This window comes from Anas acuta, chromosome 1 (genome assembly GCF_963932015.1).
Source record: "Anas acuta chromosome 1, bAnaAcu1.1, whole genome shotgun sequence".
NCBI classification, from domain to species: domain Eukaryota; kingdom Metazoa; phylum Chordata; class Aves; order Anseriformes; family Anatidae; genus Anas; species Anas acuta.
Window position 1 is genome coordinate 95,599,348 of NC_088979.1, and position 14,953 is coordinate 95,614,300.

A 14,953-nucleotide genomic window follows, 5' to 3' on the forward strand; every position below is an offset into this window, starting at 1 on the left:
GTCATCTAGTCCTCGAAACAGGCTGGTAATTTTTAAATAATAAAAATTAACAAAGTAAATAAAGTCCCCGAGCCCTTAAATGCTTTGCTATATTTTCTTGGGTGCTTCCAGTCCTGATAACCTGTCATTTAAGAAGAAAGGAAGCCAGCTGTCAGAAGTTAAATTCCTAAAGCAGCGTGATCTCTTGGAATGAAGGGCTTTTACCCTTTATTGACTTTTTGAGATTTGAACAGATACGGCAAGTGCTGGGATGTGCTGTCCCAGGTCAGACCATAACTGCGAGGACAAGGCACCGCTGCGGATGCGTGATGGTAAAAGCACAGACTCTAGGGCTGTGGCAACACATGGCAAATAAAACTGACTTTGAGGTGCAAGCGAACACTGTTTTTGATTACAAACACTGTGAATTGGAAGGGCAGCTTTCTTGCGAGCGGTGCCAACTTTCTGCACTTTTGTGAGGCCAAAGCAGAGGCACTGGCTGACCAGCCACAAATTCGCCCTGAACGCAAAATGACAGCCCGCCCGATAGCATGGGGGAGAAGTGAAAAACCTTTCCTGCTACCTCTGGCTGCTTCATTCTTTCGGCACAGCGGCACAGGACCCGCGGCCTTTATGGTGATTAATATCTGGGAAGCTTCTTAACAAGGCCTGGCTTGATAGGTGGCTCTTGTTGGGCAAAATTTATGGCCTGGTACTTCCTCAGGAAGACTTCCCACGTTGAATTGTTGAACATTACTGACCCTGATGCCCAACACGAGGGGGTGGGGATTTACACAGATGTCTGGTAACTGTGGAAGGTGCAAAAATCCAGAAGAACAACCTGCATTACATCCATGGGAGGCGGCTGGTTAGCAGAGGTCAGGGGGAGGCCCAAGCCAGTGTGTGAGCCGCAGTGTTTTGGTGCAGTTTGTTTTTTGATTAGTGCAGTTCATGACCGGGCCATCCCACCTGAATAACAATCAGCGTGATTCACAGCAGGCCGGGAGAGGGCAGGGACGCCCGCCGCGCCGCGCATATGGAGCCAAGCCCTGGGAAGCGCAGAACCTCCCAAAACCCAGATGGTTCGGGTTGACGGCTCTGGCGAGGCACCAGGAATAACCCATTACGATATGAAATCATCAAGACCTCGACCCCCCCTGCCAGCTCCCCGGCCCCCTCCTGCCTCCCTCGGACTGTATTTACAGAAACAAAGCCATATGGGGAAGTGAGCGCGGCCGCGGATTAATGAACATGCATGAAATGGAGATTCGCCGCTGCTTAATGATGCAGTCATTAAAAACTAGTGTCTGTGCGTGCCTTTTTTTGTTGTTGTTGGATTTTTTTTCTTCTTTTTTTTTTTTTTTGTTTTTTATCTGACATTATATTTGCCTTTTCTTCATAAAGGAAGGCGGCGGCCTCCTGTCACTGTGAGCAGATGGGAGGGCACGGCTGGGCCGTCAGTGACAGGAGGTGGTGAGCATCCGTCCTCCCGTGCAAGCAGAGGTAAAACATTTAGGCAGCGGCACGGGGAGCTGGTCCCCGAACCCTTGTTGCTGCCATTGCTGCATGCCATGGAAAATCTCCAGCCTGGATGATGGGGGGACGTGGATGGCATCACCGGTGTCCCAGCCGTCAGGAGGTGCGGAGTCCTTGGGCCGGACGCTGGTGCCCTGGGGCGGTCGAGCTGTAGGAGTGCCTTCACAGGAGCCTGCAGAAAGGATTTGGTTTGCTGCCAGCAGCCACGGAGACCCAGCAGCGAGCGGACAGAGAGAAGGCTTTTGGCCAGGCAGCTTCAGAAAGATGTGTAGTCCCGGGGAGCAGGAGGGCTGAGGTTTAATAAAATAAGTAGCTCCAAGAGAGAGGGAAGTTTTAGCTGAAAGGGTGAAATGGGAGAAAAGGAAATGCTGATCGAAGTAAGACTGGAAAACCACCAGCTCAAACACCTCCTCTTCTTCCTTCCCCCCCACCTCTTCTCTAATTTTTGCTTTCCCTTCCTGAAGGGCACTGCTTGCATCCCCCATGCCATCGTTGCTTTACACTTTTGACTAGCACTGTCCCTCAGGGTAAAGTGTAACATAGAGTTGGGATTCAGTCTATCACTATTTAAAAAATATTTCTCTCCCCCCCACCCCCCCTGAAACAATCAGATTTGTAATCCCAAGTTTCCAAACATGCAAGAGGAGAGACTCTGGGCCAAAGAATCAGAAGAAATCATTTACACAAATAACTTGTACAGTGTCCTTTGAACATCATGCTCTCAGTCTTTTGAGTCTCATGAGTATTCATAGTATTTTTTCAAATAATTTGAAAGCGATTTCTTAATGAAGGCTAAAATATCCCTTTTAAACTTCTAAGTGCCGTTGTTTCTCTTTGATCACATCCATACATTCCATATTCCAGTGCCCTTCTCTCTACTGCATATTCATGTTCTCAGGATAATTTAAAGGCATACTTGCATGTTTGACAGTGATAAATAAAACTCATCCATCATATAGCAGAACCTCTGGGGAAAATTAAATATCCCTAGATTCAGCGCTGTTACTGTCTGCATGATTATGAACCTGATCCAAAGCTCGTTGAACCACTGGAAATATTTAATGAGCTAGCAGAATATTTATTCTGGGTTAAAAAGAGAGAAAACCCATACAACTTATTTTTGGTGGTTACAGACAGTGGGGTGTTGCAAAGCCTTTCTGCTTACTGCTGCTCTTCTAACCAAACGTTGTGATTTCTTCTGGGCACAACCTCAGTCCTTCATCGGAAGAAAATGGAGAATCAGGTCTGTGCTCCAGCTCAGTGTACTGTCCTTTCTACTGTGAAAGGTGGGAATCCTGTTTGATTGCAGGATATGAACATTTTATCTTTGCTGCCCCTTTCCAGCAGCTTGAACCTGTGAATGCTGCTCACGCCACCTCATGAAACTGCAGACTGAAGGGAGGGCAGCTGCCTCTGGAAAGCCACAGCTGATTTTGGAGATGCTGCCACTCAAAAACGTTCCTATCAGAGACTATTTTCTACCTGCCCTCTGTGTCCTATGGGCTATGGTGGTACCAATCCTTGCCAGAGCTCTCTGATGCACCAAAGCAGCATCGTGTTCATGTTACAGAGAGAGAAACAAAAATGCCCTCAGGGTAACTGGGATGAGGACACAGGCTTGCCCCAGCTTCAGTTCTCCCTCACAGACAGGTCAACATGAAATCAGGGGTGGTATAAGAGGGATTCTTGTGCTTGCCTTGGCATGGGCTGGATGTCTGTGAAGTGCAGAGCCCTGCCTGGCTGCTCAGCCCTGAACCTAGTGAGCTGCTCACTGTCAGGGTTTATTTGGGGAGGAGGGGGGCACTGGCTGGGGATGGGGAAGATTTTATAAGGCTGTTTTTCTAGCCACCAGCAGGAGACAAGAGGCCTTGAAATGCAGTTGGTGACACAAGGGTGTGATGCAGAGATGCTTTTATCTCAAATCCTGACCTTCCTCACAACCTGTTCTGGCCACAGACCCATGGGGACCAAAGGAAATAGGAGGCTGCCCAGGTGAGGGGCTGAGGTGAAGCCAGGCCAGCAGCCCTGGGGGAGATGGGCATGGGGCAGGATTTATCTCACTCCTTCCTCCCAGGTCTCCTGTGTCTCCTCATCCATCCCAAAGCAAGTGTTTGGGAAGGACAGGTGCCTCTGCACCACCTGTAAGTGCAAAGCAAACAAACAAAACAGAACAGCTGGTTTGGGCAAGGCATTTATTTTTTGTACAGTTAAAAGCAGGTATGATGATTCCCCAACCTTCATGATCATCTGGGGGAATATGATATATGGGAAGGAGACCTGGTGGCTGCAAAGGACCAACACAGCGGGGTCAGGCTGCAGGGAGCTGACGCGAGATGCAGGGCACCAGGCGCTGGCAACTCCTTTAACTGCACATTTCCAAGACATCAGCCAGGGGGCAGGTACCAGCGAAAGTATAAATCACAACAAAATATAAATCACGGCTGAGGCTAGCAGGAAATTTACAGCTGACCAGTGAAAAATGAAACGGCCTGACCTTTCGCTTGGGGCGACAATGGCTGTGCCGACGATGGCCCCGCCACCCTCCAGGCCGCTGGAGAGCCAGTTGCTATAGCTGTGACATTCCCCCCGCAGTTGCCTGAGAAACGTGCCCAAGCCCCTCACCGACACCTCCTGCTTTCAGCATCCCCCTCTGGCACTTGAGATGTTTTATGTGCCGATCCCAGTGTCCGAAGGCGCAGGCGGAGGTTAAGACCTTGTCCTGTATTCTGTACTGCTTAGCAGGATCCCTCTTCAATGCTCTCACCCCGAGCAGGAGATGCTCATGTTTAGTGACCTGTCACACGACTACTTCAGCCTTTTGTTCTGGGAAATTGGCCTTCCTCTGTTTGATGTGAGAGGATTTGGGCTGCGGCATTACAGCCATCAGCCTGCCAAGGTTAAGGGAGCAAGGAGGGAAAGCTGTTTCTCCAGCAGCAGCAGCAGGTCCGAGATGTCTCACATCCTTTGAAACGACTTGTTCCCATGCCGGCAGGCAGCTGTGCCGCTCGTGGTGGGCGGCGGGTGCCCGGGGAGGAGGCAGCCTGCACCCTTGTCTTCATGAGTGTATGGCAAACCTCCACCCCAAGAGTTACTGCCTTGGTGTCTGAAAATGAAAAGGAAAAAAGCCATCATTCATCAGACCAATCTGTAGACTCTGTTCTTCCCCTACTTCAGTGTGTCCTTCCTAAATTTTAGCTGGAAGGCTGAAGGGAGGAGGATGGAGGGGTTTTAGGTCTTCTCTCCTAGAGAGCTCAACTTACAGGTGTCAAGGCCGCAGCCTGGGTCTCAGAGCAATGAGCTGTGTGGTGGGGAGGCAGCCTTTCCTCCCTCCTTGTCCCCACTGAGGTTTACCTCAGCCTTCCTGCACCAGGGAGGCTGCTGTACCCCTCACAATAAACCTAGCATGTGGAGAGAGGCTGTGCAGCATGGACAGGGTCTCCTCTGCCTGCCTGGTGTGGGAGATGGGTGGCTGCCCTCTGCGTGGCTTTGCTTTCTCCTGTGATAGCCTGGACCTCACCAGCATCAGGTCCCTCCTTGATGTGACTGCTGTGCCAGGACCACTGCGATTTGGCTTCTCCCCTGAGGGATGAGGCTGCTTTCTCACCAGGGGCTGATGGACACAAGCAGTTCTTTCTCCACAGCTGGCTGAGAACCAAAATGGACGTTTCTGAAACACTTTCTCCCTGACTGTCCAATTAATCCTATTTCCTTTTACAACCAACAGTTGATTTGTCAGACTGTGGAGGTTTTCCCTAGCAGTGTTGCCAGCTCTGGCTTGGCATCTCCTCTGGGTTTACAGAGGGGCTCTGCGGGTGGCAGTGCGGAAGAGCAGGGAGCTGGGTGGCCTGAGCTCTGAGACACAGGCAAGGGTGCTGAGCAGGGCTTATGAAAGCTTAGTTTCGAAGCATCTGCCTCAAGATTCATCCCTCATGAGGTTGGCTGGGGCCTGGATGAGCTACCAAGCTGCTGCTTCTCTCCCTGTGAGCTTCACCAAGAACCAGTGCTTTAGGTTTGGGAGTTAGCTCATTGCTTGTAACAACTTCACTGAGCACGACTCAGTGGCTTCAAATCCTTTTTCTCTGGCTTCTTTCTGCCAAAGGTGCTCCTAATGCTTTATGCTAACACCATCCAACTCCAAAGAGCTGTTGCTATTCCAGTTGCTTTCTCCCGTGTTCAATACCTGTCTGAACCACATGCAAAGCAACAGGGCAAGAAATGCATGCAAAGCTGTCACAGCTTCATTAGGTGACTTTATAAAAGAAACCAGATGAGTCCAGACAGTGGTGCCCTGGCATGGGACCCCTCCAAGGAGGAAAGAAGGGGAAGTGTGTGTAGCATCAGGTGTCACACTCGGCCCTGCCTCTTGCAACACCTCTGTGGGCAGATGAAAACCGAAAACCAGTAGGTCAGGACAGCAGCTTTTTGTTGCTATCTGATTACAGCCTTTCTGTTCTTGTTGACCCTTTGCTGTGGGTTTTTTTTTTGTTGTTGTTGTTGTGGTGTTGATTTTTTTTTCACTTGAAAGAATTAAAAAGTACAGCTTCCATGAATAAATATAACTCTTAGCTCCATCTTATTAGCTAAAAGCAATTTAGGGATAAATACAGTGAATGTTAACAAAAAGCAAAGAATAGAAAATTGTTTAAGTGGCCAAAGAAACTTTATCCCATTGTGATGCAAGCCAAGCTATGCCAGCTATATGTAAATGTATGCAGTAGTCTCTGTGCATGTGTCCACTTTGAAGTTGCCATCTGAATTTAATTCTGCCTTTGTGATTAAATCAGGCCATTACGTTTAATCTCACTTAATAGTAAGAAACGCTCTTTGTTGTTTTCTATAGGCAACATATTCTGCCCCTAACATATACAGCTTGGCATTCACACTTTACTATTAATCCCCGATGGCTGATAATTGCTTCATCTCCAAGTTCTCTGTCCAATTCACAAGGGAACTGATTGCAACTATTCTTCCCCTATACATTAATGCACTGTTTTGGTCTTACTTCTTTGGCTCAGTGAACCCTATCAAGCTGTCCACATTTTCTGGGCATGTGGGCGTATTGTAAGTTGTTAAATTAAATTCTGCGCTGACCCCCTAAACACCAGAATCTATTAGCACTGCAAGTTAGCTGATTGACAAGTGGGGCTACTTTTCCTCTCAAAAACCTGACATAAAAAAAAAAACAACACACACGGGCTAAATAAGGCTGAATATTTTGTTTCAAGTGAAAGTTGGAGGTCTTCTGCCTGCTGTCTTTCTACTTACAATTTCATTACTGCAGCAGCATCAATTGCGTTATTACTGTGGTATTGTTTCATTGATCATACATATGTCAGTTGTGCAGTTTCTCTGGAAAAAGACCAAGTGTCTAGGACATGTCTTTAGTTTGCTTGAATCTTGAAGCCCACGCTGATTATTTTATTTGTATTTTTTTAAAGTATATTCAGTTCGGAGAGCTGGTTCTTTTTCCTTCCTAGAAGATGGCCCTAATTCATAATTACTGAATTAGACTCAAGGAACCTCAGACTGTCACTATTTTGCCAGAAATGTAAATAAACTCAGTGCAGATTCCTGCAGGGACAGCAATTGAAAGAGACACTCCGGCTCCCCAGAGACAAATACCAGCAGTTTTTAAATGTGTTATTTTAATACCCTGTTTGTTTTTCCTTTCCTTTCCCAGAAGACTGCATTTAAACTGGTCCTTTATTTATTTATTTATTTATTTATTTATTTATTTATTTATTTATTTATTTATTTATTTATTTATAAACCATAGAAGAAATGGACAGATATAGTGAAAAATGCAAATACTGTCTTACTTATTCCTGCTATTTTCAATGTTAAGATATAGTCACTTCCTTAGCCACTGAGCAGGGACTATGACTACACATTATTAGATGAGTTTCTGTCACAAGTTATTCACATTTCTAAGTGTTGCAGTGGTATATGACATTTCCTCACTGTGGTTAGTTTTTATTGCATTCACTGTCTTAATATCCACTTTCTTAACTTGCCATGTGAAGTGCTGATCTGATCATGCTGTGGTCCTGAGAGGGAAGAGGTGAGGCAGGGAATGGATGAGGGAAGAAATGGCTGCCTTCATGTGAGCAAGGAGAAAATCCAAAATGTAATGGCACTGACATTTTTTTTTAAAGCTCAGGTATGGAAAGGCTCAAAACCCATCATGCAGAAAAACCCATCATGATCAAAACCCAGCTGCAGAAGTTAACTGCTAACTGATGTGAATTTAGAGGAAAGGGCCACAGATTGTCATTTGTAGGCACAGAATCATAAAAACTGAGGTGGGAAGGGACCTCTGGAGGTCTGTAGTTCATCCTCTTGCTCTAAGCAGGGCTTACTTTGAGGATAGATAGATCCAAGTTTTGTCAAATTTGGTGCACTGCTTCTTGTCCTTTTGCTGCATGTCTCTTAGATGAGACTGTCTCTGTCTTTTCTATAATCCCAATTTAAGCCATAGGAGACGGTTATCAGACTGCCATCAGACACTCCTCAGGCTTTCCTTCTTCACACTAAAAAAAAACAGTTCCCCATCCCATCAGGATTAATTTTCTCTCTGGCCCTATAGAAGCACCCACAAGCACTGAATGTGGCTCCATCAGTCACAACAGAGTTAAGCAGCACCAATACTCAGGTGACATGCAGCCCTGCCTCTCGTACATTGTACGTAGTCACCCCGCCACAGCTGAGATATCCTCAATGAGCTCCTCCATGGAGGAAGGGCAAAAGCTGTCACTGAATCTGAGCAAAATGGAGGTTATAGTGAATGGCAGACAAAAACAGGGAGAAAATTTTGCTACTCCAGTGAAATTTCCTTAGGTCTTATATATGCATTCACTGATGAATGGTTGGGGAGCCTCCCTGGTCTTCTCACACATACATATGCTACCCTACATGCAAGGCAGGCTTTTTATGATGGGCTGTCTATGAGATATTGTCCTGACTTGGCAGGTGTCAGATCCATCCTTCCATGCTCTGGGCTGATCCACGAGACCATGCGGTACATCAAACTGGGATGCCATCAGCTGATGGTGACTGATGGCTCAATTGGTTTCTCTGAATCTACTGCACTGAGCACAAGGCCTTGCCCTGTATTTTCACAATAGTCCAGCTGAGAATATAAAAAAAGTAATTTACTGCTTCAGCACAAATTCTGCAAGTGATGGCTGCTCTTATGCATGTACCTTTTCCATTCAGGCAACAGAACTTTCTCCAAGTCCAGGCTGAAACCATGCTATCAGTTCTCTGTAGTGCTTAGGTTTGCCTCAGACCTTCTCTGTGACAAGGGAAAAAATAGGCTTTTTAGCTTGCCTGTACCAGTAGCCATACAAAAGAATAGGTACTTGCAGAAGATACTAAACCAGGAGGCCCTGTGGAGTTTTCAGCAGAAATTTCCTCAAGGAGTTGACCTAGAGAACTATTGTTGGAAGATATTGTAAAATCACTGAGAGAAACCAGAAGGTTACTTTTATCATATTAACATTCAAGTCACTTTAAAAACACCACTAAGGGTCCCGGACAATCAGAAATCAGATGCTATTGCACAAATACATCAGGCTTTGAGAGTTACCTGGGGTTAAGAATCTACGTGCACTGGTCTGTGATCTCTCTATAATCATTTCCTAATGGAGATGATGTAAAAATAGAAACAAAACCAAAACAGTAGATGTTAACATAAAAATGAAGTTGTTCAATGTAACAGTTTTGTAATCTCCTTCTTTAAGTTTAAATCTCTTGAGCTCAGAAGATACTGGGCATCATCTTTTCATTTATTTCCTTGTTTTATCTTTATGTATAGGCCTTCAGTTCAGATTTAAACACTTTATTTACCTCACATACATTTTTCTTCCCATTTTGTTGTTTGTTCAGTGTGGCTACAGTGAGACAAGTGTCAACTGATCCGAGCGAAATCAACGTGATTTATTAGCCACTTCTAGAAAGGACAAAGCCAGTGTGACCAGAGGACCATAAATTTTTGTCTACATCAAGCACGAACAGAAGAGTTTTTTTATTTTTATTTTTATTTTTATTTTTATTGAATGTAGATGCAGCTCTAAAAGTTGTGGCTTGTGTGTCTGCGATAGTCTCCCAGAAACTCCTACGATTCCGGCAGTGCAGACCAAACTACGCAGCGTATTGCCATAAACGGGAGCACACATATGCTGTGGGGCTGAATAATTTATTCAGAGTGAACCTTCACAGTGATTTTCAATAGTTCTCTCCAAAGCAGTGTCTCCAAAACATTGCACAGATGCTCTTTATTTTTATCCTGTTTCAGCCATGTCTTTTGATGGTAGTTACGTGACTCCTGTGAGGCACTATAATTAATTAATTTACATTGCAAGGTTGCCTCACCAGCTTCAACAAAAGTGACTCTATTTCCTTTTTAAAATAACTGTGTCCTGCTGCCCACTACAGTCTTGCTCCAGGCAAGTAAATGGCTGCGTGGTCAGAGAGACCGCTATTAGAGCAGGAACCTGATTCAGCAGGAATAAGGGATTTTGTCATGGTGGGTTCCAAGGAACACTCTAAGGAAAATTGGTAAAGAGTTTGTAGGGATGGTCTGGGTCAAGAAACAGGAAAGAAACCTGTCTTACAAATGACTCATTTTGCAGTGAACCCTTTGGAACTGCCACAGCCCCAGAATGTTGAATGCTGTTTAATAAATCAATTATCTAAATTAGCTACCTATCCATCCTTCCTTCCTTCCTTCCTTCCTTCCTTCCTTCCTTCCTTCCTTCCTTCCTTCCTTCCTTCCTTCCTTCCTTCCTTCCATCCATTCAAGTAATTACATAACTTTACTGCCATTTCCTCAGACCTGTGCCACAGCATCAGATGTGCTTACATTCCTTCATATCAGACAGAGCATCAGAGCTAGCCTTGGGAAGACTGGCTTGAGCTTCAAGTTGTTTGTTCGGTTTTTCCATTAGAAATAAACCAGGTCAAACACCCACAATAAGTAGTGTGGGTTCTGCTAGGAAGATACTCACAGAAAAATGATGTAGAGGTTTATTTTGAAAACAACAACATAAAGTTGTTACAAGTGCTTTTAGTTCTGACCAGATCAAAAGCTCTTATGATGACGTATGTACTTGGTAGCAAAACCAGCAGCAACAGCAGTCCCAGGTAAACTAAAAATAAAAATTAAATTTTTATTCTCTTTGTGTTTAAAGACTAATTTTATTCCTGAACTTCTCCCAGGCTGCTCAACATCTGCTTTGGATTTGCTCTTAACATGAAGGGGGCTGCTGACATTGTCATGTCTGCTCTTCCATCCATGCTCTTTGAGCAGCAGCTGACTGAAACATTGAGGTTTGTTACCTGGTGTGCTGTGCCCCTGCCTTTAGGAGGCAAAGGCAATGCTAATTTTGTCTCAGATCTAGGTGTGTGGTAATTATCACGTTGGAAATAACCTCCTGAAGGGCTGCAGAAATGTGCCCTGTGTGATGTGGGTAAGTGAAAGGGCTAGCTGTATACAATACATCCCTGTTAATTCACAAAAGAAAGAAACCTGGTGATATTTTTCTTCATTTGTTTGAATACCACATAGAGATCTTAAATCGAGCAAAGAAACCTGCTAACAGATATGCAGCCAGCTGTAAATGCCAGTGCATCGGCCCTGTTCTCCAGGCAGAGAAGCATGTGGCTCACAGTGGGATGTTACGAGCCCCAAGCTGAAACTCAAGGCTTGCTAGAGGCTGCTTAAAAATGGGCCCAAATGTCCATGCCTGCCCAGAGACAGAGGTGGGTACAAAAAAAGTTGAACCCCTTCCTCTCCTGCGGTAATACACCAGGCCTTGTTCACTCTAAAATCTTCCTCGGAGGCCTCTGGCAGTCATCCTGAGCCAGGAGCCTTCTGCTTGTCAAAAATAGTGTGTCAACACCTGAGTCCCATTCACGTGAGTCTGTAGGAAAAGAATTGTGAGGTTGTGGTGAAATTTGCTCACATTTAAGTTTTTGCTATCAGAGCTTCTAGTTATCTGGTGCCAAGCCATGGGAGAAATGGAGGTCAGCTCTGTCAAAGCCAAGTTTTGCAGCCTGGCCCACAGGGCTCGTGCTTCCACGGATGTAGCATGAGATGGAGCACACCATAAAATTTTCTTTCTCTTGAAAAGCCATAATACTCCTGGCACAAAGGCAACTTGCATTTACAACAGTTCCAGGGACAAAAAAGGAAAAACTCTTCCAAGACACATCACTGTTTTCTTATTGACAAACGTTTGCAACATTTTCCTAGTAAAACCTGTTGACAATTCTGTCGAAGTAAGACCTGGGACAAGTAGTGTCTGTCAACACAAAGCTGCTGTGAGGTGCCCTGAGTGATACCTTAAAGGAGGCTGTAGAGAGGTGGGGGTTGGCCTGTTCTCCCATGTGCCTGGTGACAGGACGAGGGGGAATGGGCTTAAGTTGCGCCAGGGGAGATTTAGGTTGGATGTTAGGAAGAACTTCTTTACCGAAAGGGTTGTTAGACATTGGAACGGGCTGCCCAGGGAAGTGGTGGAGTCACCATCCCTGGAGGTCTTTAAAAGACGTTTAGGTGTAGAGCTTAGGGATATGGTTTAGTGGGGACTGTTAGCGTTAGGTCAGAGGTTGGACTTGATGATCTTGAGGTCTCTTCCAACCTAGAAATTCTGTGATTCTGTGATTCTGTGAGTGGGAGCTACCTCTCATTTTATCTCCAAAAGCTGTGATTCTTCAGAGCCTTTTGCCCCTACTGCAGCAAAAGCCTCAAGATGGGCTCCAAAAGCTTTTATTCCTAGAAGTGCTGTGCTGCGTGCACAACTCTGAGAGCAGGTGGGGCTTTCTGAGCACCCAGTGCTGCCCTGCCTGTACCGATGGTGCCCAGTGGCATCCTTCCACTCGAGCAGCTCGAGCTGCCCAGCCGACACCTTGCACCCCGCCACCACCCAAGTCTTACAACAACCATCTGGGCCAGTCTTTCGGCGTGCTCTGTCTGCTGCGAGCCGCAGCTCCCTGCAGGGCGCCTGCAAGCCGGCAGAAATCTGCCTTTGGCTCTGAGCCACTTTAATGACCACCAGCCAGAGGAAGAGTGCCAGTCCTGCCACTGACCGCAGGAGCCGGAATGACACTTGGATAGCTTGGGGGGGTGCGATGGTTGTGGGTTTTGTGTGCGTGGGTTGCTTATATTTTTTCATTTATTTATTTTTTCCTGTCCCTTCATTTCCCTTTATCTCCCCTTCCTACTCCCACCCTCGCGGGGCTGCGGGCCCTTTAAACCCGGCGCGCCCTCCCGGCTCCGGCGCTGACCAATGGGAGCGTGGGCGCGGCGGGGAGCGAGCGCCCATTGGCTACGGCGCGTTCGGAGGGGCCGCGGCGAGCTCGCTCAGGGACAACAGGTCTACCCGCTCCCCCCATAGGTGCTTCCACGGCTCGGTGCCGGGGGCGCCTGTCCCTAGGACACCGCCAAACCCGTGCAGAAATTAAGCAAGAAATTAATTAAGAAATTAATTAAATTTATAATAATAAAGCTAGAGAGTAGACTGTAAAAAAAAAAAAACACGAAGAGAATCTGCTCTCGGGACTGAAGGTCCCAGGGATGCTCGCTCCCCAAACACGCTGCCCATCGCACTGCCAGCTTCCCTCTGCCAAGAGGGGGAATGCACATGAGGTTCCTCCTTCTCCTCCTTCTCCTTCTCCTTCTCCTTCTCCTTCTCCTTCTCCTTCTCCTTCTCCTTCTCCTTCTCCTTCTCCTTCTCCTTCTCCTTCTCCTTCTCCTTCTCCTTCTCCTTCTCCTTCTCCTTCTCCTTCTCCTTCTCCTTCTCCTTCTCCTTCTCCTTCTCCTTCTCCTTCTCCTTCTCCTTCTCCTCCCATTCAAAAAAATAAATTAAAAGAGCCCATACACTGCTCAGTATATTGTACCAAGCTCAAAGCTGAAAAGTTACTGCATAAACTTCTGTTCCATCATATTTATTTATTTTTTTTCCTAGAAGGGTATTTTTCATCCCTGAAAAAGTGCATTAAAATCCAACAGGCCTGAGTTATTGTTGCAAGAGTTCAGTCCTGGCTGCTGCCTTCCCTCCCCCCTTCTTTGCTTTTCCCAGATCCCCCAGAAGAAAGGGAAGAATGAATGAGAGAAAGAGAAACCCTCAGAAAGAAAGCAGGGGTCTCCTCTCAGACTCTCACACTTGCAGCCGAGCTCCTGGCACGCTTATAGGCATGGCACACAGCCTCTGCTGTCGGCACAGACTTGGCAAACCTGTTCCAGGGCTGGCCTGAGTCATTGTTTTCAAGTCACCTTCTTGATTACAGCAAAAAAAGGCGTTTTTGGTGGGTGACTGAGTTGGCCACCCTACTAGACAGAAGGCAGGAGGAGGAAAAACAGGAAAGAAGCTGGCAAATTAGTGCTGCAAGGCGAGGGACACCCAGGGGAGGAAGTGATAGCGTCTAAGGTGGCCAGCCCCCAGCATTGTCTGTCTGTGTGCTCCTAGAGGGGGTCCTGGCACCCTGCAGACCTGCCCAGGGTCCCTCCCCCCTTGCCCTGGGAGCCTCAACGGGGCACAGGGGCAGCACAGGTACCCCAGATGGGTACCTGGGCTGGGGAGGAGGGTGGTCGCTCTCTTTTTGCAGTCAGGAGTGGTGTGCAAGACTGGTGTCTTGCAAGTGGTGTGCAAATGGTGGCAGTGAGTTGGTGGGCACACCTTTGCAGCAAAAGGGGGCTGGAGCTCATCCTGGCTGCATGGTGTCTTGGGGTGAACTTGTTTTCCAGTGCTGCTGTGGGAAATTCTTCTTTTTCCTTCTTTTTCATATTCTTCTTTCCTTCTTTTTTTCATATTAATACTCTGTTTACTGTATGCAGGCAGACAGGCATAAGTGTGCAGAGGAAAACAATTTCTAATTAAAACACATTTGCTGTCTCTGTTAAAATGTGGCCACTTGAAAGACAAACTCAAACCTCAGTTGCAAATAATTACATCAAATGAATATTTACACTTTGCTGCAGGCACCATTCTTTGAATGTTTTAGTAAAAAATGTGCAAAGATAATAGAAGTATAAGTATATCATGTGGTAACTGTTGACTATACTCTGTTAACATGGTGTAAAATGCACAGTAATCCACAGTATAACTCCACAAAAATAAATCTGAAAAAAAAAAAGAGAGGTTTTGTTTCTTTGTCAAGCAGCTTGCATTAAGCAATCAAATGCTCACTTTAACTATGTTACATGATGGACATTGAAGATGCATGCAAAATAATATCTCGTCTTTCACAAAACCAAGTACTTCCAGTGAGCTGTGAAATCACACGCGCTAGTATGTAAAATCCATTTCAAAGCCTTGGCTCCCCTCACAAGAGAAATATTCTTGGAGGCTTTCTCGAGTCAGCAGCCTAAGCCAAGCGCTATAGAGGCTTACACTGATACAATAAAAAAGGACAATTTGCTTGGAAGTCTGTGGCTAAT